We start from the raw sequence: 23,821 nt of genomic DNA, 5'->3' as shown, positions 1-23,821 counted from the left end.
TAGTGGAGGAAGTCTTAGTTCCATTTGAAGCTTCAGATTACAGTTAGTTCCTTTACAAAGAGGTGGAGGTGGTGGGGCCACAGCACCATCATCACTGAGTGCCATAGGACACTTAACCTTTGTTTCCATATGCTGGGAACTTCCTGTTGTTCCAAGGAGGACTGGAAAATGTGTGAAAATCTCCCAGTCAGTTCCTCACAGCACACTTCAATCATTTCCTCCCACAGCATCAGGACCAGGGCTTTTTCTCTTTTGGTCCCACTAAGACATTTCCACACAAACACCTCATCAGTGGGACTCTCAGAGCTACCAGCCCTTTGCTACAATCACAAAGCTCTTCATTGAAATCAATGAGATCAAAGCTGGAATCCAATGAGTCCAAGTCTTCTGCTGATTCAGCATCACATTCATCTTTGCTCCTTGTTCTGCATCCCCACCATGGACTTCATTCCTTTCCAAGCCAGCCTTGAGTGTCCTTTATTCAGCTCATCCTCTGCTTTACTTTTACACCTGATTTTAGCTGCTTTATCTCTCTTTCAACAAGTTTCTGTGCCTCAATCTTTTCTTCTCTCCCTCATAACAAGACAGCTTCTTCTGCCTGAGAACATGTTGGAGTGATTTACTAATCCAGGGCTGCTTATTGGGGAAAATACTTCCTGTTTGCAAAGTAATCCCCATTTTTCCCAGAAAGAAATGTAAGTAGAAATCGATGATCTAAGTGAGAACATGAGCCTTTAAAAAGTCCCAGTGGGTGCAGTCAAAGCAGTCCCTCAGTCCCAGTATAGAGTCTCTGGTCCAGACTGGAACCACTGTGTGCCCAGTTTGAGCTCTCTTCAGTGCTGTGACCTGACAGACCCAGAGGGGCCATCACATCACATTTAGAAGCTCCCCTCATGGAGCCACAACACATGTCCAATACTTAGTCTGTCTTGTTGGACCAACTGGAAGAAATGATTCAAGGACTTAGTCACAGAACAGAGATTCAAATCTCCAAAATCCAACTGGCTGCATCAGGACATATAGTCTGAAACTCTGCACAGTTTCCTGTTTGAAGCTGCTTCCTGTTGGCTTCAGCTGTTTGGAGTTTCCATTTTCTAAACTTCTACATTCTGAACCTTCTTCAGCTCTGAACAGATGATGAAACACTGAATGATTTCAAGCACTTTGTCTAATAAACTTACATCTTTCATTCTTTATACAGATTGAAGGACTGTGGTTTGTCAGAGATCAGCTGTGATTATCTGGCAGCAGCACTGAAGTCCAACCCCTCCCATCTGAGAGAGCTGGACCTGAGTAACAACAACAACCTGCAGGATTCAGGAGTGAAGCATCTGTGTGGTTTCCTGGAGAGTCCAGGATGTAAACTTGAAACTCTGAGGTCAGTCAGCATGTTTTAGTTGTGCTGAGATGAATATGATGTGAAAGTTGTGCTGACACTAAACTGCAGACATCAGGCTGATATTATACTGATCCACACTGAGGATCTTCATGGTAAAGTCTGTTTTCTTCTTCTCTGGTTTAGTCCATTGACTGCAGCAGAACAATGTTCACATTTCAAACCTTCAAAGAAGAAGAAAAATCCTCCACTGGATAATTCACTGTGAAACTCTCCAACTCTTCATTCCACCTTAAAGTCTGTGTGACACTGAAATCCAAAGCAAAATGTGCGTTTGCTTTACAGACAGCAGTCCAACACAAACATACACACATCATCCAAAACACAGTCCAACATCCAAATCTCCTCCACTGCCAGCATGAATGATGGGAAAGAGAAGGAGGAAGACTCTGACATTCAGGGTTAGAATGAGTTTGATGAAGCAGACTGTGAAGATCAAAGCTGCATTAGAAGCTTACATGAATGAATGAGTGGACAGAAGTGGACACAGATCATCTGAAGCACTTCAAAGGCTTTAAATCAGCACATTTCTCTTTATTCTTTATCAACTCTGTTAGTTTCTCTCAGGTTTCTGTGGAATGAAGCTAACAGCAGGCTAATAAGATGCTGACCAATAGGTTTCTATTAAAGGTTGTAATTTGTATGTGAAAAAGTGCTTTGGCTCAGCAGGGATCAGCTTACAGGTAGAATACAGCTGCTGGATGGGATTAGCATGTCATAGCTATCTACCAAACTGCTAACTGGGGATTTCAGGCCATCTATGGATCATTTTTGCTAACTGTTTATTCAGCTGAGGCTCACAGGGCTGCAGCCTGTGCCCTAGCTGTCATAGGGCAAGAGGCGTGGTCCACCTGCACAGGTGAGCAGTCCATCACAGGGCCAACAGAGAGAGACAGAGAAGCACTCTCTCACATCCACACCTACAGCCAATTTAGAAGCACCAATGAACCTAAGCAGCATTTCATTGGACTGTGGGAGAACATCCAACCTCCACAGAAAGGCCAACAAGCTTCAACCTACAACCTTCTTGCTTTAAGGCACTAGTGCCAACCACTTTTCCCCATTTCAGCCCAAATCCTGCATCTTCCTGTTTCTGACTCCAGGCCAGCTCCACTAACACTTTCTCCTCAGACACTGCCACCTAGTGGAGGAAGTCTTAGTTCCATTTGAAGCTTCAGATTCCAGTTAGTTCCTTTACAAAGAGGTGGAGGTGGTGGGGCCACAGCACCATCATCACTGAGTGCCATAGGACACTTAACCTTTGTTTCCATATGCTGGGAACTTCCTGTTGTTCCAAGGAGGACTGGAAAATGTGTGAAAATCTCCCAGTCAGTTCCTCACAGCACACTTCAATCATTTCCCTCCCACAGCATCAGGACCAGGGCTTTTTCTCTCTTTGGTCCCACTAAGAGATTTCCACACAAACACCTCATCAGTGGGACTCTCAGAGCTACCAGCCCTTTGCTACAATCACAAAGCTCTTCATTGAAATCAATGAGATCAAAGCTGGAATCCAATGAGTCCAAGTCTTCTGCTGATTCAGCATCACATTCATCTTTGCTCCTTGTTCTGCATCCCCACCATGGACTTCATTCCTTTCCAAGCCAGCCTTGAGTGTCCTTTATTCAGCTCATCCTCTGCTTTACTTTTACACCTGATTTTAGCTGCTTTATCTCTCTTTCAACAAGTTTCTGTGCCTCAATCTTTTTCTTCTCTCCCTCATAACAAGACAGCTTCTTCTGCCTGAGAACATGTTGGAGTGATTTACTAATCCAGGGCTGCTTATTGGGGAAAATACTTCCTGTTTCCAAAGTAATCCCCATTTTTCCCAGAAAGAAATGTTAGTAGAAATTGATGATCTAAGTGAGAACATGAGCCTTTAAACAGTCCCAGTGGGTCCATCAAAGCAGTCCCTCAGTCCCAGTATAGAGTCTTTGGTCCAGACTGGAACCACTGTGTGCCCAGTTTGAGCTCTCTTCAGTGCTGTGACCTGACAGACCCAGAGGGGCCATCACATCACATGTAGAAGCTCCCCTAATGGAGCCACAACACATGTCCAATACTTAGTCTGTCTTGTTGGACCAACTGGAAGAAATGATTCAAGGACTTAGTCACAGAACAGAGATTCAAATCTCCAAAATCCAACTGGCTGCATCAGGACATATAGTCTGAAACTCTGCACAGTTTCCTGTTTGAAGCTGCTTCCTGTTGGCTTCAGCTGTTTGGAGTTTCCATTTTCTAAACTTCTACATTCTGAACCTTCTTCAGCTCTGAACAGATGATGAAACACTGAATGATTTCAAGCACTTTGTCTAATAAACTTACATCTTTCATTCTTTATACAGATTGTGGGACTGTGGTTTGTCAGAGATCAGCTGTGATTATCTGGCAGCAGCACTGAAGTCCAACCCCTCCCATCTGAGACAGCTGAACCTGAGCTCCAACAACAACCTGCAGGATCCAGGAGTGAAGCATCTGTGTGGTTTCCTGGAGAGTCCAGGATGTAAACTTGAAACTCTGAGGTCAGTCAGCATGTTTTAGTTGTGCTGAGATGAATATGATGTGAAAGTTGTGCTGACACTAAACTGCAGACATCAGGCTGATATTATACTGATCCACACTGAGGATCTTCATGGTAAAGTCTGTTTTCTTCTTCTCTGGTTTAGTCCATTGACTGCAGCAGAACAATGTTCACATTTCAAACCTTCAAAGAAGAAGAAAAATCCTCCACTGGATAATTCACTGTGAAACTCTCCAACTCTTCATTCCACCTTAAAGTCTGTGTGACACTGAAATCCAAAGCAAAATGTGCGTTTGCTTTACAGACAGCAGTCCAACACAAACATACACACATCATCCAAAACACAGTCCAACATCCAAATCTCCTCCACTGCCAGCATGAATGATGGGAAAGAGAAGGAGGAAGACTCTGACATTCAGGGTTAGAATGAGTTTCATGAAGCAGACGGTGAAGATCAAAGCTGCATTAGAAGCTTACATGAATGAATGAGTGGACAGAAGTGGACACAGATCATCTGAAGCACTTCAAAGGCTTTAAATCAGCACATTTCTCTTTATTCTTTATCAACTCTGTTAGTTTCTCTCAGTTTTCTGTGGAATGAAGCTAACAGCAGGCTAATAAGATGCTGACCAATAGGTTTCTATTAAAGGTTGTAATTTGTATGTGAAAAAGTGCTTTGGCTCAGCAGGGATCAGCTTACAGGTAGAATACAGCTGCTGGATGGGATTAGCATGTCATAGCTATCTACCAAACTGCTAACTGGGGATTTCAGGCCATCTATGGATCATTTTTGCTAACTGTTTATTCAGCTTAGGCTCACAGGGCTGCAGCCTGTGCCCTAGCTGTCATAGGGCAAGAGGCGTGGTCCACCTGCACAGGTGAGCAGTCCATCACAGGGCCAACAGAGAGAGACAGAGAAGCACTCTCTCACATCCACACCTACAGCCAATTTAGAAGCACCAATGAACCTAAGCAGCATTTCATTGGACTGTGGGAGAACATCCAACCTCCACAGAAAGGCCAACAAGCTTCAACCTACAACCTTCTTGCTTTAAGGCACTAGTGCCAACCACTTTTCCCCATTTCAGCCCAAATCCTGCATCTTCCTGTTTCTGACTCCAGGCCAGCTCCACTAACACTTTCTCCTCAGACACTGCCACCTAGTGGAGGAAGTCTTAGTTCCATTTGAAGCTTCAGATTCCAGTTAGTTCCTTTACAAAGAGGTGGAGGTGGTGGGGCCACAGCACCATCATCACTGAGTGCCATAGGACACTTAACCTTTGTTTCCATATGCTGGGAACTTCCTGTTGTTCCAAGGAGGACTGGAAAATGTGTGAAAATCTCCCAGTCAGTTCCTCACAGCACACTTCAATCATTTCCTCCCACAGCATCAGGACCAGGGCTTTTTCTCTTTTGGTCCCACTAAGAGATTTCCACACAAACACCTCATCAGTGGGACTCTCAGAGCTACCAGCCCTTTGCTACAATCACAAAGCTCTTCATTGAAATCAATGAGATCAAAGCTGGAATCCAATGAGTCCAAGTCTTCTGCTGATTCAGCATCACATTCATCTTTGCTCCTTGTTCTGCATCCCCACCATGGACTTCATTCCTTTCCAAGCCAGCCTTGAGTGTCCTTTATTCAGCTCATCCTCTGCTTTACTTTTACACCTGATTTTAGCTGCTTTATCTCTCTTTCAACAAGTTTCTGTGCCTCAATCTTTTCTTCTTCTCTCCCTCATAACAAGACAGCTTCTTCTGCCTGAGAACATGTTGGAGTGATTTACTAATCCAGGGCTGCTTATTGGGAAAATACTTCCTGTTTCCAAAGTAATCCCCATTTTCCCAGAAAGAAATGTCAGTAGAAATCGATGATCTAAGTGAGAACATGAGCCTTTAAAAGTCCCAGTGGGAGCAGTCAAAGCAGTCCCTCAGTCCCAGTATAGAGTCTCTGGTCCAGACTGGAACAACTGTGTGCCCAGTTTGAGCTCTCTTCAGTGCTGTGACCTGACAGACCCAGAGGGGCCATCACATCACATGTAGAAGCTCCCCTAATGGAGCCACAACACATGTCCAATACTTAGTCTGTCTTGTTGGACCAACTGGAAGAAATGATTCAAGGACTTAGTCACAGAACAGAGATTCAAATCTCCAAAATCCAACTGGCTGCATCAGGACATATAGTCTGAAACTCTGCACAGTTTCCTGTTTGAAGCTGCTTCCTGTTGGCTTCAGCTGTTTGGAGTTTCCATTTTCTAAACTTCTACATTCTGAACCTTCTTCAGCTCTGAACAGATGATGAAACACTGAATGATTTCAAGCACTTTGTCTAATAAACTTACATCTTTCATTCTTTATACAGATTGAAGGACTGTGGTTTGTCAGAGATCAGCTGTGATTATCTGGCAGCAGCACTGAAGTCCAACCCCTCCCATCTGAGAGAGCTGAACCTGAGCTCCAACAACAACCTGCAGGATCCAGGAGTGAAGCATCTGTGTGGTTTCCTGGAGAGTCCAGGATGTAAACTTGAAACTCTGAGGTCAGTCAGCATGTTTTAGTTGTGCTGAGATGAATATGATGTGAAAGTTGTGCTGACACTAAACTGCAGACATCAGGCTGATATTATACTGATCCACACTGAGGATCTTCATGGTAAAGTCTGTTTTCTTCTTCTCTGGTTTAGTCCATTGACTGCAGCAGAACAATGTTCACATTTCAAACCTTCAAAGAAGAAGAAAAATCCTCCACTGGATGATTCACTGTGAAACTCTCCAACTCTTCATTCCACCTTAAAGTCTGTGTGACACTGAAATCCAAAGCAAAATGTGCGTTTGCTTTACAGACAGCAGTCCAACACAAACATACACACACATCATCAAACACAGTCCAACATCCAAATCTCCTCCACTGCCAGCATGAATGATGGGAAAGAGAAGGAGGAAGACTCTGACATTCAGGGTTAGAATGAGTTTGATGAAGCAGACTGTGAAGATCAAAGCTGCATTAGAAGCTTACATGAATGAATGAGTGGACAGAAGTGGACACAGATCATCTGAAGCACTTCAAAGGCTTTAAATCAGCACATTTCTCTTTATTCTTTATCAACTCTGTTAGTTTCTCTCAGTTTTCTGTGGAATGAAGCTAACAGCAGGCTAATAAGATGCTGACCAATAGGTTTCTATTAAAGGTTGTAATTTGTATGTGAAAAAGTGCTTTGGCTCAGCAGGGATCAGCTTACAGGTAGAATACAGCTGCTGGATGGGATTAGCATGTCATAGCTATCTACCAAACTGCTAACTGGGGATTTCAGGCCATCTATGGATCATTTTTGCTAACTGTTTATTCAGCTTAGGCTCACAGGGCTGCAGCCTGTGCCCTAGCTGTCATAGGGCAAGAGGCGTGGTCCACCTGCACAGGTGAGCAGTCCATCACAGGGCCAACAGAGAGAGACAGAGAAGCACTCTCTCACATCCACACCTACAGCCAATTTAGAAGCACCAATGAACCTAAGCAGCATTTCATTGGACTGTGGGAGAACATCCAACCTCCACAGAAAGGCCAACAAGCTTCAACCTACAACCTTCTTGCTTTAAGGCACTAGTGCCAACCACTTTTCCCCATTTCAGCCCAAATCCTGCATCTTCCTGTTTCTGACTCCAGGCCAGCTCCACTAACACTTTCTCCTCAGACACTGCCACCTAGTGGAGGAAGTCTTAGTTCCATTTGAAGCTTCAGATTACAGTTAGTTCCTTTACAAAGAGGTGGAGGTGGTGGGGCCACAGCACCATCATCACTGAGTGCCATAGGACACTTAACCTTTGTTTCCATATGCTGGGAACTTCCTGTTGTTCCAAGGAGGACTGGAAAATGTGTGAAAATCTCCCAGTCAGTTCCTCACAGCACACTTCAATCATTTCCTCCCACAGCATCAGGACCAGGGCTTTTTCTCTCTTGGTCCCACTAAGAGATTTCCACACAAACACCTCATCAGTGGGACTCTCAGAGCTACCAGCCCTTTGCTACAATCACAAAGCTCTTCATTGAAATCAATGAGATCAAAGCTGGAATCCAATGAGTCCAAGTCTTCTGCTGATTCAGCATCACATTCATCTTCGCTCCTTGTTCTGCATCCCCACCATGGACTTCATTCCTTTCCAAGCCAGCCTTGAGTGTCCTTTATTCAGCTCATCCTCTGCTTTACTTTGACACCTGATTTTAGCTGCTTTATCTCTCTTTCAACAAGTTTCTGTGCCTCAATCTTTTTCTTCTCTCCCTCATAACAAGACAGCTTCTTCTGCCTGAGAACATGTTGGAGTGATTAACTAATCCAGGGCTGCTTATTGGGGAAAATACTTCCTGTTTCCAAAGTAATCCCCATTTTTCCCAGAAAGAAATGTCAGTAGAAATCGATGATCTAAGTGAGAACGAGCCTTTAAAAAGTCCCAGTGGGAGCAGTCAAAGCAGTCCCTCAGTCCCAGTATAGAGTCTTTGGTCCAGACTGGAACCACTGTGTGCCTAGTTTGAGCTCTCTTCAGTGCTGTGACCTGACAGACCCAGAGGGGCCATCACATCACATGTAGAAGCTCCCCTAATGGAGCCACAACACATGTCCAATACTTAGTCTGTCTTGTTGGACCAACTGGAAGAAATGATTCAAGGACTTAGTCACAGAACAGAGATTCAAATCTCCAAAATCCAACTGGCTGCATCAGGACATATAGTCTGAAACTCTGCACAGTTTCCTGTTTGAAGCTGCTTCCTGTTGGCTTCAGCTGTTTGGAGTTTCCATTTTCTAAACTTCTACATTCTGAACCTTCTTCAGCTCTGAACAGATGATGAAACACTGAATGATTTCAAGCACTTTGTCTAATAAACTTACATCTTTCATTCTTTATACAGATTGAGGAGCTGTGGTTTGTCAGATATTGGCCTTGATTATCTGGCAGCAGCACTGAAGTCCAACCCCTCCCATCTGAGAGAGCTGGACCTGAGTAACAACAACAAGCTGCAGGATCCAGATATGAAGCATCTGTCTGATCTTCAGCAGAGTCCAGACTACAGACTGGAGAAACTGCTGTAAGTAGAGTGATGGAGTGAGTGGGTGGTGCTGTCAGCAGTATTGTACTAAACACAGTCAGTATGAAACAAAGATCCAGTGTTTCCTGTAAAGCTGCAGCTTCTCAGTGAAGCTGTGAGAGGAGAATGGTGACAGGCTTCAGGATTGGACACAAACACTTCCTGTTTCTCACCTTTATGGTCACCATAGTAACGGCTGACACGCTCTGATCAAACGCTGTCAACAGCCAATCAGCTCTCTGAACAAAGCAGCATGCAGACCAATGACTGCATTCATTTCCAGGTTTAAAGCAGTGAAGAACACAGTCTGTAGGTGAGGAAGACTTTAGTGAGAGCAGATGTTTGGATGGAATTCCTCCAGTTAACAGCTGGAACCATCTGGATTGTTGGGCTTGTTGTTGGGGTTCCTACAGAGCTCAGAGTGGACACACCAAGCTTCTTCTAATGAATGAAAGTCCAAACTCAAACTAGGAGGGAAAAACATTTTCATCAACTTCAATAAAAATCCAAAGATTAGAAAAAGTGGAGCAACAATGAGTCCTAGTACAGTCCCAGCACTGAAGTCCCTGCTGCTCTTTATACTGGATGTGCTGCATCACTGACTGACAGCTGATGAAGAGTCTCTGGAAACACTCGTTTATCTCCTCTGCTCTTCCTCCTTCTCTCTGCAGGTGGAGGTGATGATGGTAAACAGGACGGTGTGTGTGCTGAGAGAGGAGCAGCTGTGTCCTGATGATCCAGAGAGGTTGAAGCAGCAGCAGCTTGTGTGTAGAGACGCTCTGACTGGGCCATGTTACTGGGAGGTGGAGAGGAGAGCTTCATCCAGCAGTGACTGACAGAGGAATGAAGTGCAGATGACTGTCAGTGCTGCAGAGTGAACTGCTCTGAGAACAGCTCCACTGTCAGACACAATGTAGAGTCCAGCATCATCCCTGTGTGTCCCTCTGGATCTGACAGAGGATCATCAGTGTATCTGGACTGCTCTGCTGCTGCTCTGTCCTTCTACAGTCTCTGCACAGTCTCTGTCTGACTCTGGCTTCAGACCCTCCTGGATCAAACTCACCTGGAAAGGCTTTCAAACATGGCTGAATATATTTGATATATACTGTAGATGTACTGTAGAGTTGCAGTTTGTCACTTGTAAATACAGTCTGTGAGCAGCTATGAGCTGAAAGATCTTTCTAGAAACACCAAATGTTTTCACTCTTCTGTTGCTTTTTCATATATTTCCACAACATTAATATTGATCCCACCTGTCTCACCTGTTTCATGCTTTTATACATAATAACAGGACACGTGTGATCTGAGCGCTGCTGTGGTTGCTGTGCTGCACGTCTTCATTTAGATAACAGAGACATCTAGTGGTTCAGAGGGAGAACTGCAGTAGGTGGAGCTGTGTTTTAGCATGGAAAACTTGTTTATTCTTATCTTTTAGGCGCAGATACAAATATGACAGGTATCATTGTAAGATACAAAAGGTCACATCAGTTAGCAGAGGGAACAGTGATTACACAGCAATGTAAGAATAGAAACACAATAGTGAATATGGACGTGATACAGATGGAAGCAAACAAACAGGATGTAACACTAAATTAATGCCACAAATGGGAGGAAAACAAACCCAAGGGGAGATATATTTGATCTCAGGAATCCAAATCAGATGCTTTAGAGCAGGGGTCGGCAACCCTGGGCACGCGTGTCACAGCTGGCATGCGAAGGGTTAACTGATGGCACGCACGACCATAGCTGGACTGGCCATCGGGCATACCGGACATTTGCTCGGTGGCCCGATGATTTATTTTATTTTTTATGTTTTTTTGGTGGTGGACTGACCAGACGCTGGTCGGTGTGTAAAAATAACTCAGTTGTTTGGTGGTGGCTATGGCGGAGCTTCCACAGATTCAGTAAAATTAACAAGTGGTGGAGGCCAGCAGGTGGATGAGGGAAGGGGAGGCAGGAGGAGGAGAGACCCGAGGCAGCCGCCGGTCGGAGCGTCAGGTGAACTGAACTTCAGGTAAGAAGTTATGACCTGCAGTCTATCTGGGTCAGATATAAACCAAGTTTAGGTGGAGTTTATTTTCGTTGTGCTGACTTTTTACAGTCAGTTACAATAACTCGTACTGCGTGCTAGCTAGCATGATGGAGTTTATATACTGCTGGGTGGGTGCTGTGATGTTACTGATAGTGAACTTTATTTTATTCATAAGGTTAGTGACAGGGGATTTCTTTAAATCACCCTGCCGTTCTTTGTTCAGCTGAGACACCTGAGTTAGAAAACACAAACACTGCAGTTCTTTCACTCGCGAGGACGGTCACAGAGCGCTCGCACAGGAGACACTCATGGACTCGCGCTTTGTCACCGTCTGCGTTCTTTATTTATACAAGATTGTTCTGTGTGTGTGTGTGTGTGTGTGTGTGTGTGTGTTCTTGTAAAAACAGCTGAGGTTTCACTTCTCTACATCTAAATGTTCTTTAAAAACAGGAAGCGGTTAGTATCTGCATAGGTTCATCACAAGTTACTAGGTGAAAAGTCACGTAGACATGTGCTTAATGAAAGGATACATTTCATGTAGCTGATCACATATATACAATTTTCCTTTGACAGTTAGTAGAGTTTCCAACCGTCCTGTACAAACAGAATCGTCCTGCATTCAGAGAAATTATTACGCGTTTCGTGTTGAGCTGAGAAGGAACACAGTTTGTCCCGAACTTCAGCCAGGATGGAAAAAGACACAAAGCTGGAGTTATTGTGTCTTTGCTGCACAGCTGCATCTTCTCCTCTCATTCTCTCCTGTTGTTATTTCAATCATGAAAGTGATCAATGATCAGCTGATCGGCTTTTCTCTCTCGTTTATTTATCGCTCACTTTGCGCCAGAAAGAGGAAACCAGCGGATGTCGCACTAAACAACAGCAGCACGTTTAAGCTTGATCAGCTGTTGTTAGAATGTATTTAATATTAATTTCTAGTATCAGCTGATGTTTGCTGGAGCCACAGCTGTAAAAACTGCTGGTCATGATATCGGTTTGGTTATCTGGTGAGAGGGAAACATGCAGATGAAACCAGGAGATGTCCTTACTGAATCATCAGAGCTGAACAGGTGATGGAGAAACAGGTTTACCTTTTAGGTGACATGAATGAGTTGAAGGGAAGTTATGAACTGTTTCTGAGAGACAAATAACACCAGGATCCTTTTCTACACAGCTGGTAACTGTGCAGGGGCGGGTCTAGCAAAGCTTTGCCAGGGGCCCAGGCAGGGCATTAACAGGGAAAGGGGGGCACAAAGATATACTTTCTTATTCTCATTTAAAATGTCTGGCTGTTATTAAATAATTATCTGAATCTTACAACCAAAGTTTTTATCTGACGTAAAATGAATAGAAATCATACATATACCAACAAGACAGTGTACATCACTGTCACAACAGCGTTTGTTTTCATTCAAAGGCTTTATGGCTTTAATATCTGGGGGGCCGGTCTTTAGTCAAAATGCATCTGTAGACTCGAGACACAATGCATTTTTGGGACTTTCAGGTGGACCAATGTTTTATTTTCTGATCAAACCAGAAATCTTTAATGAGCAGCTAGATTTGTCTCGCATTAACTGGCTGAGTTAATGCCAGTTAATGCAACATCGAAATGCAGCTGGAATCCACAGCTGTGCGTGTTCATGGAGCTGCATTTTCACCTGCTGGACATCACTACCTGACAAGTTTAACTGTCTTCAGAACATTGCAGAGGCCTTATTGACAGTATTTGGCTCTACATATCTGTGTGAGCAGATTTTCTCTCACATGAGTGTCCTCAGGTAGCCGTCTGAATGCTGGACACTCGGAGACCAGAGATCACATTAACATGTGTGTCTCTGTATTAACAAACATGCCATATTGGCCCAGTTTATTTTTCTTATCATTGTTGTGAGGAGACCATAAATAGCATTTGTATTTTCTGTTGTACAGTTCATTTGCTGTTATGGATAAAAAGTCTTTTTTTGTTTCAAAATATCTGATAACTATTCGCTGATAGCTGCCAACATCTGCGAACAAATATAATTCTATAAAGTTGTTCTATATAATGTGTAACTGTTCATATAGAGCGTTATCAAATTTATTGCTAATGCAATCATATGGCACACTGACTTCTGAGGAAATTTTAAATGGCACTCGCCATCAGAAAGGTTGCCTACCCCTGCTTTAGAGTATTACAGAGTTTTTCTGGTTTGTTTTCTGAAAGTCATTTCATCTATAATTTGAATTCCTTGAATAAAACACCAAACTTAGGGGATGATTTTGTAATCCTACTTTTGTGTATGAAAGATTTGACTAAACATAAAACAATCTTCCCACTCAGTCGTCATTCTTATCTTGTGAAATCAAACCAAATGTTCTGTTGTCTCTTAATCAGGGATTGATGAAATCTTTGCTTTCATCCATTTATGAACATGTTCTCGTTCATATTAAATCGTAGTCTGAGTCATTCTTTAGAGGAATAAATGTCATTCATTATCTTCAAATGTGTTTCTGTTGTTTTGGGGGGAAGTTTGAAGTCATTGTTCTGTCTGTTAATGAAACTTTACGAAGTTTCTGTAGGATTTGGTTCCTATTTTGTATTTGTTTGAATTATTATGTACTCATGTGGTACATTTTGGACTCTTTCTGCCATGATGCCAGGTCTCTCTTGAAAACAACATTTTTAATCTTAATGAAATTTTCAGCTGGAGAAATAAAGGATGATAATAATTTTGTCTTCAGGGGAATCATTTCTCTGTAAAACAGCTTCTTATGGAACTCTTGTTACATTTCTTGTTTATTGTTTGCTGGTTTTAGAAAAATGTCATCGTCTCTGTGAACTTAAACTCTACATGTGGTGTCAGCTATGATACGAGCTCCAGTGTCTAATAATGATGCTTTTATTATTGTCTGGTATAAGGAGCAGCTGGATAACCCACTGGTCATGAAAACGGCACCTTTCTGTTGGTTTTTAGCAAACACAATTTCACTTAAAGTTTGGCCCAAATTACCATCCAACATTTCAAGTTTTCCTGACTACAAATCCAGAGATTGTGACTCTGATGGTCAAAGACCAAGAGGGGACAGAAACCTGGAAATCATCTGTTTACCTGCAGGTAAGGTTGCTGCCAGATGCCAGAGCAGAAATGACCCTGCAAACATCTGGTTCTTTCATAAAAGTTCAAATGAAATCATACTTCAGTCTCTTTTCATCTGCAGGTCAGCGTCCTGTTACATGTCTGTTATCTTTGTTCCTTCAGCACCAAGAACAGAAACCTTAATGAGGAGTGTCCCAGCTGAGGCCCGAGTCCCAGCAGCTGAGAGGCTGCTCACAGTTCGCTCACAGTTTATTGAAAGAGTGTCTGAACCTGTTTTAAACCAACGTCTGGATAAACTCCTGCAGCAGCGTGTTATCAATGATCAGGAGATCAGTCAGATCACAGCAGATGAAGCACGAGACGTGATGGACACGAGGAAGTGAAGCCAGCTCACTGCTGACCGCTGCTCTGTGAGGAGGATCGATGCCTTTGCACAGAGCTGAACCTGGATGAAGACAGACTTGGAAAGAGTCTGTGGAGCTGTGACCATCAATCTCAAAGACCACTGACAGAGTCACTGTGATCTTCATGTGACGTGTTTTTAAACTGCACTTTAGTTCTGAAAGTGCCTCTCGTTAAAACCTGGACTCTGATTAGATGCTGAGCAGGACATTGGATGGACTGAAGCAGAGTCTGGGACCTCAGTAATTATTAGTGCACAAACCAGGAAATATGTGAAGCTCCATTAATGCTGAACCACATCTACAGGTTGAAGAGCAACAGCTCAGGTTATCTGGGACCAGCGTCAGTTTCCACCAATATAACTGAAGCTGTTTCTACCTGTAATGCTGGAATAACCTATTGAATCACATGATCAGTGTTTACTGAGGTTTAAACTCTCCTCTGTGCTTCTGCTTTGAGCAGCACGTTGTGCTTCTGCCTGTTTAAATAAAGTTTTGCTGCCTGCTTTCTTATGCTGCAGTTTGAATTCAGAGAGCAGGAACTTAGAAAACTGATAACTGATGGACAGCAGGGCAATAAGGGGAAGTGGAGACAGGTGGGAGAACAAGACACAGGTGAACTAAATCACAGCAAACAAGACGAGGGAAACAAAAGCAAAGCACGAGGATGAAAACTCAAGCAGGATTTTGAATTCTGGATTTAACAGGAAGCCAAAACAGGAGAAATCTGCTCTCTCTTTCTAGTCCCTGTCAGGACTCTTGCTGCAGCATTTTGGATCAGCTGAAGACTTTTCAGAGAGTTTTTAGGACATCCTGATAATAAAGAATTACAGTAGTCCAGCCTGGAAGTAATAAATGCATGAAGTAGTTTTTCAGCATCACTCTGAGACAGGATATTTCTAACTTTAGAGATGTTGCACAAATGGAAGAAAGCAGTCTTACATATTTGTTTAATATGTGCATTGAAGGACATGTCCTGGTCAAAAATGACTCCAAGGTTCCTCACAGTGTTACTGGAGGCCAAGGTAATGCCATCCAGAGTAAGAATCTGCTTAGATACCATATTTCTAAGATTTTCAGGGCCGAGTACAATAACCTCAGTTTGATCTGAATTAAGAAGCAGAAAGTTAGCGACCATCCAGGTCTTTATGAACAATACAGTATCCTCAACAGCACCACCGCGAAGCCTTCACTCTGTTCACTTTCTCCTCTTCTGATTCACCTCTCACTTTGGGCTACCCCTGGCTGGAGAAACACAGCCCTCACATAGACTGGTCAGGGAGTAAAATCACTAGTTGGAGCCTTTTTTTGTCTGGCTCACTGCTACAGGATAGGCCACGCCACAGTCAACTTTTATAACAAATGCTGTTAAACGTATGTTACTCTTGGAGCCAATCTGCCCCAGTCGCGTATTCTCTAACCTGTGTAATCTTTCATGGTTGGCTTTGAAACGACTCTCTTTCCTAGTCGTAATCCCTCTGACCACTTCTTAAATGAAGGTTTCACATCCATGAGGCTCGGTGGCAGGTTTAATAGATTTTAATATTCAACTTGGATAAGCTCAGCAATCAAGTACTGGCCATGAATTAAAACTTTAAAATTCAAATGATGGATAATTTTCAAAGGCTCAAGTTTTTTTTCCTTCCAGAGGTTTCAGTCTCCTCAGACTTCAGCAGTACGTTTTCCAACAGGAGTCTGTAACAGAGGAGGACAGTAAGCAACACATTAAAACTACTACAGGTACTAAACAGTATTAACACACCAAGTAGTTAAACTGTCTGACCCTAAACAGAGGTTATTGTCCCTTAGTGCAAATTTCACTGACACATTTTATTGATGGTACTTGGCCATAACATTCCTGGACTGGTTAAAATCACAACCCACAGAGAGTGAGTACAGCACTTGTTTCTGTAGTCATGTTATCTCACTGTGGCAGAATGTAAACAGACCCTTGGACCTGCTAACCTCAAACGGTGAAGATACTGGAGGCACTTTTTTCCCTTCGGAGTTACATACCATAAAATAATACTTTATGATTAACATAATAGTTTCATTGCTCTAATTACCTGTATTTACCTTGTGACATATTACAGGGCAAAATACATTCAGGTTTATTCAACCCGATTCTTTTATCCCCTGTACTGAACAGAGAAAACCCGACTCAGGAGTGGTCAGAGCTCAAAAGCCATCTTTATTCTACATTTCCGGAAAAGGAGAGCTGCAGACGCTAGCAAGCATCAACAGGTCTAAAGCATTACAAGCCAAATGCGTATAATAATATCTCTTATACGTCACACATAGTTTCGATCAAAACAACTCTGCAGTGCACTCTGCCTAGTTTCACTTCCTGTACTCTGCAGCCGGGCACAAAGCATCTCCTTCTGCAGAGTTTCCTGTCTTTACACAGTACACATTATAACTCAAAGTGGCGTTTTTAATACACTGATCTATCTAAAACAACATAAACAGAAAATAAGTACAAAGAATATATCTTTATTCCGTAACAGGTTACATTTGAATCACATTAACTGTGAACACCTTATGTGACTGTGGCATTTAAGTCCATGGGAATTCCGAGTATCTACTCCCAAATTCCCATCCGGGCGACAAACATTTCATGGTTTTTCTTCAAAGCTACCTGTTCTGACCTGTCTCCCCAATGTGATGTTTGTATAATGTATTAATGAGACAAATATACAGAATTTAATCCCAGGGCAAAAAGCTTGACCCAAAACTGAGACTGAGGCTGAACTAAGAATCAAAGTAAAATGGTTGGTCAAATGGTGCAGTAGAAAGAGACATCAAATATAAATAAACCATTATGTGAATCAGCGTAGTCACATGGGTCAAGGTGTGAGCAGGGGTTGAACTGCCTGGAAGGGCACACCAGCACTGTGTTAGAGTGGCTGATAGGTGTCGCCATAGGACACCACCTTTGTTCGGGAATGGTCTTTCTGAGTACGCATAGACAGTGTTTTTTAAAAGGACCCCACAGTCTATGTGAACATAACAATTTCGACTTTTAGGACCACCTAAAGTTAAATAACTGGGACTCCCCACCAGCTATCAGAACTGCAGGAGACTGCGTGAATCAGGCCTTTATGGTCAAATAGCTGCTAAGAAACTACGACTAAGGAAAAGCAACAAGCAGAAGAGATTTGTTTGGGCCAAGAAACACAAGGAGTGGACATTAGACCAGTGGAAATCTGTGCTGTGGTCTGATGAGTCCACATTTGAGATCTTTGGTTCCACCTGCCCTGTCTTTGTCCAGAAAAGGTTTGAAAAGGTTCCAACCTTGAAGCATGGAGGAGGAGGTGTGGTGGTGTGGGGGTGCTTTGCAGGTGACACTGTTGGGGATTTATTCAAAACTGAATGCACATTGAACCAGCATGGCCACCACAGCATCCTGCAGTGACATGCCATCCCATCTGGTTTGTGTTTAGTTGGACCATCATTTATTTTCCAACAGCACAATGACCCCAAACACACCTCCAGGCTGTGTAAGGGCTGTTTGACCAAGAAGGACGGTGATGGAGTGGTGCACCTGATGCTCTGGCCTCCAAAGTCACCTGACCTAAACCCGATGGAGATGGGTTGGGATGAGAGGGACCGCTGAGTGAAGGTAAAAGGTCTAACAGGTGCTCAGCATCTCTGGGAACTCCTTCAAGACTGCTGGAAAATCATTTCAGGCGACGACCTCATGAAGCTCATTGAGAGAATGCAGAGTGTGCAAAGCAGGAATCAAAGCAAAGGGTGGCTTTGATTACTAGGTAGAGAGAGAGAGAGATTATTTATCTTTTTTTTTTTTTTTTTTACTTTAAACCTGTTTATGGGCTGTAATGTTGATAAAGACGGACCAAAAGAGCTTACTTTCACTTTCACAAGCCCCTCCTCTCTCTCTGAGCTTTTCCACCACTCCATCCCAGCAGACACTCAGGAAGAAGCAGGATCTGTTTTCCTACCATCAGCTGTACTCGAGCTTTATTACAAGACTGAAATAATCTCTTTGTTTCTGCTCAAAGACTGAACCAGCTGCTGTTCCTCGCTGCCTGAAGGTAAGAAATCTTTGGAATAGCAGCATTAGAGAGTGAATTGATGGTTCCTAATGTGATGACATAGTGTTTATGGGAAGGCTGAGTCATTAAACAGGGTGTGGCTCTGCAGCACAGAGTGGGCTCAGAGTAACATGATATAAAGACACTCAGCACTTATATCATGTGTCTCCATAGAAGACTCACTGCAGGACAGACACATGCTCATATATTACAGATTCTATGTGGATGTAGCACTGCTGCATAATTATGTCATTATGTTAACTGGTGATCTTAAATATTCCATTCTCTGGCTTCCAGAGGTCAGATTCATCATTTTCATTGGCAACACTTATTTTAAATAATACAAGTAATGACTTCTAAAAGACAAACCAGTTTATCCCTGATTATATCTTCTGCTGCAGTCTCCTCTATCCTCTAGATGGTTTTTGGTTGCTGATAAATCCTTCAATATGGAGCAGTAAAAATGATTTTCAAATCACAGTTAAGACAACGAAAGAGATGGACAGGCACAAATTAGAGAAGTTAAAAACCTTTCGTGTGTCTGTGTGATATAAATGTAAAGTCCCAATATCCCGCTGATAAACACCCATTATTGATTTACGACACAGATCCATATTAACAGGTGATTCTCAAAGGCAGATGTCAGCTAGTTATCTATTTTGATAAATATAGAGAGAGCTCACATTGAGCTTTTAAAATTTTTGCACAGGATTTTCTTTCCATCCTGGATATATTTGATCTTTCTTATTTAATTGACTTTCCCACCAACAGTAAAGGCCACATCCCAGATTTAGTGCTGTTTCATCTTTTAATTTTTATGCTCTGAAATTCCAGAGCATCTCAACTCCTCATCATGTACCCCTCCTCTTCCACTGCTGATCTAGTAAATCACTACAACTTGGCTCCCCTTAAAACTTACACTGTAAGCTGTTTGTGTCAGTGGTGAGGAGAAACACACGGATTATTAAATAGATGTGCCTGTGTAGATTACTGGCTGGACCCAGTAAGATCTGGGTGGGGAGAGGCATGCAATATACTACTATTAAGGACACATTAAGAAAAATTATATATATTATGGATCATTTTGGGAATAAAGTTAAAATGTGCGCTCAAAATGCCATGAATACGAGTTAGTGATATCAAACTTCAGAATCAGTTTTAGTTAGAAGGCAATTATTTCTCTGTTAGCACACAAACACTGTGTGGTGATCAGTATGAGGACACTGAAGAGATGGTGCAGAAAGGTAAGTAAAAAACACACAAACCTGGAAGAGCTGGCTGGATGTGTAGAAAAGGAAATGGCTGTCAATGGATGGAAAAAGTCCAATTCCTGAAACTTGCATACAGGCCAGTTTTCTTTCCAGCACTGTGCATATGTTAGTGAATTAGAGTCAGTCATTTTGTGGCCTTGGTTATACTCAGACGTCCCTTTGCTTTACATTTCAGTATATCAGCTACACATGAGGGACTTCATAGAAGTATAGTGGGAATGACTGCTCGGCCAACATGTTTCCATTTTCACAAAAGAGCATAATCAAGCATGAAATCAACAACCTTGGATCAACCTCAGGATCAATCCCAGATTTATGTATGACACACTCATACACTTATCTCCTGATTTATATAAGGGTATCACTTTTACCACTTTCATTCGATCAGGAAATACTCCTGATTGTAACGAGAGATTAAAAATATAGCATAGAGGAATACTTATACAATCTAAAGTCTTTTTAATTATGACCATATCTATACCATCACAGTCAGTAGATTTTTTATTTTTAACCTCCTAGGACCTGCCGTCCACATATGTGGACATCACATTTTTGGTTATTTTGACCAAAATACTCAATTTTGCTCTACATGGGCCTGATATCCACTTACGAGGACATTATACTGCTACTGTTCTATCAAAATTTCAAATGAATATCCTCATTTGTGGCTCTAATTTTTCTTAAAAACAAAAATAAGGTTAAAAAAAAAAAAATCTGGAAATTCTTTCTTTTTACATTCATCGGGCCCCAATCAGCCCAAATATCAAAGAGAAATTAAAAATGCATGTCATGGAAGAGGTTAAAGTTTTCTACAATTGCTACTATTTCTTTTATGGTAATATCAGCCAAGAATATAGAATTAACCACTCTACTTTCTCCTTTCCAGACTTCCTCATATTCTGGGTCGTCATTTTTTCTAATTAAATTTGCTAAAGTGGGTCCAACATTTACAAAAAAGGAATTGAATTCGTTTGCTACTTCAGTCTTGTCATCGACAACTTGATTATTCTTAATGAAATAAATAGGCCGATCTAAGGGTGTGTTCTTGTTACTGAATACTTCTTTAAAAATATTCCAAATGCCCTTAATATTATTCTTGTTTTCCTGAAAAAGTTTATTATAATAGTCTTTCTTGGCTTTCCTCAATATTAATACCAACTTATTTTTATAAACTTTATATTTCATTTCCGCATTCTTAGTTCTCTGTGTTATATAATCCCTATATAAATTATTTGTCTTTTTACACGCATTTGCAAGACCCTTAGTTATCCAAGGTTTCATATTCTTATTCTTTTTCTTATACTTAAATGATACCAATGGACAATGTTTATCATACAAGGCCAAGTAAGTATTTAAAAAAGCTCCATATGCAACGTTGGCCTCATTAACATGAACCTCCTTCCAGTCCACTTCCATGAGATCTTGTCTAAACTTGTTAATTGCCTCGTTATTTCTTAACCTTCTATGACTCACGAAACGAACTTCTTCCTTTCTTTTCATATTTAAATCAAAAGTAAAAAAGACTGGTAAATGATCACTTATATCATTTATGATGAGGCCACTCATAATATTACTCTCCAAGCTATTAATGAAAATATGATCAATTAGTGTTTCTGATTTATCTGTTATTCTACTCGGCTTTATAATTAAAGGATAAAATCCTTTTCCAAATAATAATTCAAAAAAATCTGACGCAGCCGTATCATTTGCCTCTTTACAAAGATCAATATTGTAATCGCCACACAAACATAAAGTCTTATTTCCCTTAGCTTCATTCAATAAGTCTTCTACTACCTCTGTAAATAACTCAATCTGTGACCCCGGTTTCCCATATATACACGTTACAATTATATTCCTTCTTCTTTCTAAGTCCAATTCCACTGTCACAGACTCCATTAAATCGTCTATAGCCACAATTAACAAAAAGTGCCACCCCTCCTGCCTTCTTCTTAATTCTATTTACAAAGTATAAATCGTACCCTTCGATACAGAAATGACAACCCCTCTTCTCATCTAACCATGTTTCAGACAGAGCAATTATTTGAAACCTGCCTCTCAAACTATACAGAAAATCTTTAATCGAAGCAAAACTTCTATAAAGACTTCTGCAATTAATATGAATTAATGAAAATGTATTAGTTATTTCAACCGTATCCCTGAATTGCTCCTCTGTATAATATTCACATGTGACATTAATTGTATTAAGCACATTCCTTTCAGGGTCAATACCTGTTTCAAAATCATATGGTTTATAATCTGAGTCGTTGAGCATTATGCATAATTATTCTAAGAATATCTATTGACCTCAAAAAAGAAAGGGATCCTTAACAATCGCACATTTATCAACATATTTTAAAGTCCGTTGATCTTATCTTCTTCCATGTCCATTTTACAACTTCCTCTTGTCCTTTTCCACCCGAAGTAGCATCTGTTCTTGTAAAGGATTAACTCATTGATTTTAAGCTCATAGCCATGATAGGTCGTAACCGTCTGCCTATCTTGATAATGTTATCTCGTATAAATGTCCAATTCCTCAAGATCCTTAATCGTTATAACCTTGGCTTCTTCTGGTGTTCCATTAAGTTTAATCATCACTTTACAGTTCCTGGTCCAGGTTGCTTGAATCTTTTTCTCCTTCCGTAATATGCGAGCTTGTCTAGCAATATCTGCATTTCTTTTTGTAAGATGTCCATTTAAATGTACTCCGCTTCCTCTCAAAAGGCTGGACCGCCTCAGCAAGTCAACTTTGTGTTTACGGTTTACAAATCTCACTACAATTGCTGGAGGAGCATTAGTGTGCCTTCTAGGAAGGGTATAGCATGCAGATATATTATTACTATGCAGGGGAAGTTTTTTATTCGAAAAGAATTCCACAACCTGCCGTTCCAACGACTGTAGCTCCTCCGTCGGGGGCTCGTCTTCTCCTCTTTTTGCGCCGGTCCCAGACTCGGTGACTCTGGCATAACTCCTGTGTTTAGTTTCCAGACCGGTAATAATCACTTCCTCAAGTCGAGCCTGCTGTTCTAGATCGTCCACCTTCCTTTCCAAAAACTGAATTGTCTTGTCTTTCTCCTTAATCAGGTTTTTTAGTTCTTTGATTTGGTCCATCATCGACATTAGTATTCCTTGTTGCTTATTTACTTTTTCAATTTCAGACATCAGCGAGTTAAGTGAATACTTAATCTCCTCCAGATCTTCTTCCACTTTCTTCATCTTTGCCATTTTGTCTCTTGTAACATACATAAGCAAAATCACAGCAGAGAAAATGAAAAACGCCACCAACAGGTGTGGGGAAGTGAACACAATACACAAAATTATTACCTGCATCATAACAACCGTGACTTGAAATAACTTCCTTCAATAAGACTCTTTCACTTAGAAAGTGAATGCTTTGCTGGCCAGTAGGCTGAGTAAATAGCTCAAACCTTATGTAGCTCTACTTGGTTTTTTGCTGCATATGTCAAGTTTAATTAATGAAAAAATGGCCACCAGAGTATAAAATTATAAATTTGCATATTTTTGATGATCACAAAAAGTTTGATGATATAGTTGAAAGTTTTAGAAAAAGAGAGTTATCTTCTGTCCCTCTGTGTAAAGTGCTGCTGTTAGTTCTGCATGCACTTGTTGAATTTCTTTTATTAAAAAATATATTTTACCAAAAACAAAAACAAACATTTTTTCCATAGAGAAAATAAAATAAAACACAACACGTATGAACAAAAATGAACAAAAAGCGAGGGGTGTACCTACTAGTTAACATATATATAAAACATTTCAAAAATGAAAGATACAGGATTACAGAGGTTCATACAAATTCAGGACGCTGTAGCAAAATGTAATGTTTCCATTTGTCCCAGATCTCAACAAATGTGCCACATTGAAATGTGTTAAGGAATGTAATTTTTTCCATTTAAAACAACCCATAGACAACCTCATGCCAATCATTTATTGATGGTATTTTTACACTTAGCCATTTTTTAGTGATAGTCTTTCAG

General features: G+C 41.4%; 1 long non-coding RNA gene across 1 annotated transcript; it reads left to right on the top strand.

Annotated features, from left to right (window-relative positions):
* The first annotated feature begins 3,904 nt into the window (after nucleotides 1–3,904).
* Nucleotides 3,905–9,733, top strand: LOC120441521. Its single transcript, XR_005614145.1, has 3 exons — nucleotides 3,905–3,918; nucleotides 8,817–8,993; nucleotides 9,665–9,733. It is a non-coding gene; the product is annotated as an uncharacterized LOC120441521 (long non-coding RNA).
* The last annotated feature ends 14,088 nt before the right edge of the window (nucleotides 9,734–23,821 follow it).

Source organism: Oreochromis aureus, linkage group 8 (genome assembly GCF_013358895.1).
Source record: "Oreochromis aureus strain Israel breed Guangdong linkage group 8, ZZ_aureus, whole genome shotgun sequence".
Classification (NCBI taxonomy): domain Eukaryota; kingdom Metazoa; phylum Chordata; class Actinopteri; order Cichliformes; family Cichlidae; genus Oreochromis; species Oreochromis aureus.
Note: the sequence above shows the minus strand (reverse complement) of the source record. Positions and strands in the feature narration are given on the sequence as shown.